Source organism: Myxocyprinus asiaticus, chromosome 9, assembly GCF_019703515.2.
Source record: "Myxocyprinus asiaticus isolate MX2 ecotype Aquarium Trade chromosome 9, UBuf_Myxa_2, whole genome shotgun sequence".
In the NCBI taxonomy this organism is placed as follows: domain Eukaryota; kingdom Metazoa; phylum Chordata; class Actinopteri; order Cypriniformes; family Catostomidae; genus Myxocyprinus; species Myxocyprinus asiaticus.
The window spans coordinates 9160511-9165708 of record NC_059352.1 but is presented as its reverse complement, the minus strand read 5'-3'; positions in this window follow the sequence as shown (position 1 = coordinate 9165708).

The following is a 5198-nucleotide window of genomic DNA, read 5'->3' as shown; positions in this document are numbered from 1 at the left end:
CTTTGAATACACCCTTGTGAACTTTTCTTCTTACTGTTAAAATGAGCATTTGTCACACCATTACATACACAGTGGACTTGCATCGACAACAGTCAAACAATATTTTAAGACTGAGCAGTAGGTTCAACTATTACAGCAATGTAGTAATGAGACCAGACACAAGTGCAAGTATATAAAAAAAAAATCATTATTGATATATATTCATGAAATTGACAATATTAGAACTTAAAATGCCCTATAAAATGTCAATGCAGTACTCATTTAATTGGTGTCAATATAGAATGTCAATCAAAAGCAATTAAAATCATTCATCAAGAGAAGAAAAAAAAAAACATCCCACAGTTAACATTGAAACACTAGAAATGTACCATGTGTAGCACCATCTTAGTTCAACCTGTAAGCAGTTTGCTTCTTTTTCACACTGTGAATGATTAGCTGCCTTGTTAGTGTGTCTATCACTTAGGCAAAGATTTGTTAATGCCCCGCACACTATCACCATATCATCTAGGATGTCTACCTGAGTAAGCGAAATTACAATTTTGAATTTCTTCCATCGACCAATGACTCTTTCCACGTGTATTCTTACATTTGACAGTCTTCTTGATGTGTCAACTTCATGAGCAGAGAGCCGTTTCTTGCCTTTTGTAAAATGTGGGATATGAAGGGTGGCTCCGTATGCTGCAAGGTCTTCCCTAATCAAAAAGCTTCGATCAGCCAAAATTTCATCCTTTGGCACCAGCAATTCGAAGAATCCTGATTTTGATGTTATTTCTTTGTCAGAAACGCAGCCACCCCAACCTGGTGACAAAAAAAAATCGCTCCTGCTGGTGTTACCCATCTAAGTATTTAACTGTATGGTGATGCTTATAATTCGACCACGTCTGTGCACGAGTAGTCAGATTACTAGGTCTATCAATACAAACCTCACTGCAGTCAATGATACACCGACATTGCCTAAATTTCCTTTTAAAACATTTTGGCATTTGATGATTGGCTTTAATGTCTGTGCCATTATAGGGAGCCAGTTTCTTAAAATATTGGAGATGACAGTATCTGTTACATTAAACCTAAAGGCAATGTCCTTATTACTTAAACCCAAGCGCAGTTTCATTATCACAACTAACAGGTGATCTTCCAGGCTCAAAGTTCCATGCATTATCGCTACACTGTCTTTCAATTTTGATAGCAACCACTTAAATATGATAGTGGTTATACCAGTAAAGAAAAGGAACTGTTCAGCTTTGTTTCTGATTGAGCTGAAAGAGAACCTCCTGCTACTAAGTACCTCCTTCAGCTGCTCATTCTCCTCTTTGAGTGTGTTGCATTTTGTGCGCAAGTTGACACACTCTGTCAGAAGCTGTTCATGCTGGACTTTAAGTTCACTGTAGATGGCTTGAGGGATCATGGCATCTTCTTCATCTAAGGGTGCTTCCACACTGGCAGTTTAGTTCGAAACACAGCACGGTTCGCATGAAAAATTGGTAATGTGAAAGCTGTCATGCGGACTGGGGAGCGCACCGCGGTACCGAACCCTAGACTACCTGTAGGAGGTGGTCTGAGTTCAGTTGCAATGGAACTGTAGCGCTATTCACATGAATGTGAAAGCAACTCGGACTCGGGTGCGCACTCCTTCAGGAAGTAAAGTAATCTGCATATGCGTTTTAGCCGATGACAACATCTATCTATCTATACACCTTATAAATACTATTATAGGTTATAAATACAGGGTATAATAGGAGATGACATTGGCGATAACTTCACCTTGGACACGAGTGCAAGTAAGTGTGCAGTGAAAACAAAGATGCAAATGAATTCCTTGCAATCAGCTGTCTCCTCAAAAAATACAGTTTGCGAGCAGCAGCAAGCCGCCTTCCCCTGGACATCTGATGAATTACACCATGAAGCGCACATATACACATTTGTCGTTCACTCTGCTGTGCATAATGGCACCAAAATAAAAAAAATAACAAAAAGTATGACGAGTCGCATTGTGTTCTCCATGCGTGTTTGTGATGACGTAAGATGAACGCAAATGGACCGGGGTTCGATAGAATTAAGTGAGTGTGAAACCAGACCAAAGGTGCCCAGTGTGAAAGCCCCCTAAGAGAGATGGATGATAGTATGTATGATGAGAAAACTTCATACCTTTACCAAAAAGGATTCATCATGCTTCTAATATTAATGAATAATTTACAGCATTTTGAGACTCAGGTCTTCATCCAGTGCAACACTGATTTAAATATACAGAGGTGGATAAATGTTGGACCAGTGGACTGCACCTACATACTCAAGGTGAAAGGACTAATTAAGGAGCAGAGTCTGACTCCCATGACCAGATTACTGGACAATAATGCAATCTCAAACTACTCTGGCAACTATGCAAGCAACAAATGGTTTGCACAGGTCGTTATGAAGTTATCTGTGACTCCACATGATAATAAAAGGAGTTCTGGGTTAACAAGCATATGTGAAACTCTTACTAGTACAAAGCTCCTCTTGACAGTCTGGAGACAGAGTCTGTTGGCTCTACAGTGGAGGAACCTTGAGCTGCAGTGAGAGAGCTTGATGTGTCAGCCAGTGAGGACTTGCTGATAGCTTCATCCCTCTTTCTCTTCCTATTGAACCTATAAACAAAACAATCATGAAATATTAGTTAAAATATACTACCAACATTCCTTAAGGTAAAATTATATCAAATCAAGGAAGTAGATTACCTGGCCATTTTGTTTGGAGCTTCCATACACTGATTCTGCTTTGAATAAATGAATAATGAGGGAACAAAATCTGGACTTTCTGGATCCATGGATGCCTCTGCTGTAAGACATCCTCAGTCATTACGTTGTAAGGTCAATAATATTATGTGGTCCCAAGGCTTAGCTAAGTTTGTGCTCTTTCATAGTGTTAAGTAAATATCATATCACAGATATAATATTGCTGGATGCCCCATTCATTCAGTAAATGCTCGCATAAATACTGAGTGATGTTATAGCTAAACTGTCTATGATCAATTTGGTTTGTTTACATGCTACTTCTGCTTACACACTGATGTTGCTTAGAGGAATAGTTCACCCAAAAATGAAAATTTGCTGATAATTTACTCACCCTCAGGCCATCCAAGATGTATCTGAGTTTCTTTCTCATCAAAACAGAATTTAAGAATTTTAGGATTTCATTTCAGGCCCCCTACTCTAAACAATGCAAGTGAATGTCCTCCATTTTTTGACGGTCCAAAATGCATATTTAGGGTGCATCAAAATAATCCACATGACTCCAGTCGACAAATAAAACGTTCTTCTGAATGCAAACAATTGATAATTTTTGGAAACAAAACAATATTATATACTTCTTAACTACAAATGTTCACTTCCACACATCTCTGTGACGTGCGCTCATGAGAGGGATGACTAAGCTCATTGGTAAGGTCACGAGTCACATGGAGGAGTAAGGAAGCCCGTCATTATTTACAACAGAAACTTGCACAGAGCACAGACCAAGCTGCGTTCACAAACCAAAACAATTTCAAAACGATATAAAAAATAATTTCCAAATAATAATAAAAAACAGTGTAAACAATAACACGCTTCCTGACTCCTCCACGTGACGCGTGACCTTTCCAACGAGCTTACATCATTCCTCTCATGAGCAGGTGTCACAGAGATGTATGGAAGCAACATTTGTAGTTAAAAAGTATATAAGTATTGTTTTGTTTCTAAAAATAATAAATCGTTTGGGTTCAGAAGACCTTTATTTGTCGACTGGAGTCGTGTGGATTATTTTGATGCACCCTTAATATGCATTTTGGACCATCAAAAAATGGAGTACATTCACTTGCATTGTATAGAGGAGGAGGCCTGAAATGAAATCCTAAAATTCTGTTTTGATGAGAAAGAAACTCAGATACATCTTGGATGGCCTGAGGGTGAGTAAATTATCAGCAAATTTTCATTTTTGGGTGAACTATTCCTTTAAGTTGGTCTATGGCGTTCAATATTATGAAATAGTCCACAGAGAATGGCAGCATTGTGGATGCTACTTTTACTATTTTATTGTTATCTACATCACTGATTTTGCTTTTGTGTGCGTTTTAACCGTGGAGACCTGGAAACCTTACCTGATTATGAAATGAGCGCCGCAGAGACGAGAATTCCGGCGATTTAATCTGTCCAGTCTGTCCGTTTAATGGCTTGCAACCATAAACGTCTGCGTCTTCGACGACGGTATTCAATAAAAATTAAGATTATATATATTTTTTGTATTCCTATTCTGACATCCAACGGCACAACAAGACATTTTTTCCTTATTCCGTGGATGTCGCCTGTTCTCCTCGACTTTTTCCCGCTGTTTTTCTGCCACAATGAGCGCGCAACTGCAGTGACGTAATCGTGACGTCGACTCCAAAATAATTTTTTTATAATAATTTATAATTTTATCACACATTATACATTTGCACATACACAGTGAAATTCTTTTTTCACATATCCCAGCTAAGCTGAATACTTACTGAAAGAAATAACGTTATTAATTTGTTTCAGTAGATGCTGCAGTAAATATGACTTTTACACGTCATGTCTTCCATTGAATCGGCTACATATTTCAACGAATTCCAAAACGAATGTAATAAACATTACGAATCAAGTATTAAAAAGGGGATGCACACACAGCTCGCATATAAATAGATCATATATTATGCATTTCATTACTGATCAGTTTTATTTGTTTACTTTCAACTGAATTGAACCTGGTTGGATTTCAAAAGCTTCTTAGCAATGTATTGAAAAAGTATTAGTTTCCTTATCAAAGCGGTCAAGATTTTCTAAATTGTTATTAAAAAATACAAAACAAAATTGTTTCCGTCATTAGTTATTACAAATGTATAAATCAAATTAATCAAACATTTTGGCATAATCTTTAGCTTTTGAGGTTTGTTTTTTTCAGATAAACCTTTTATATTTAGAGAAATGTTTATTTTGTAAATATGGTGCAACATTTAAATGTATGTATGTATGTATGTATGTATTTATTTATTTATTTTTTTAAGTTTGTCTCGTCTGAAACTTGCAGACATTTTATGATCAAATCCCTTGAAGGACAAATTTATGACTGAAAAAAAAAAAAAAAGAAGAAGAAAAAAGAGAGTAAAACAGGATGAATGCAAACAGTTAAATTTAACAAAAAACAACCAAAATGCATAATAATTT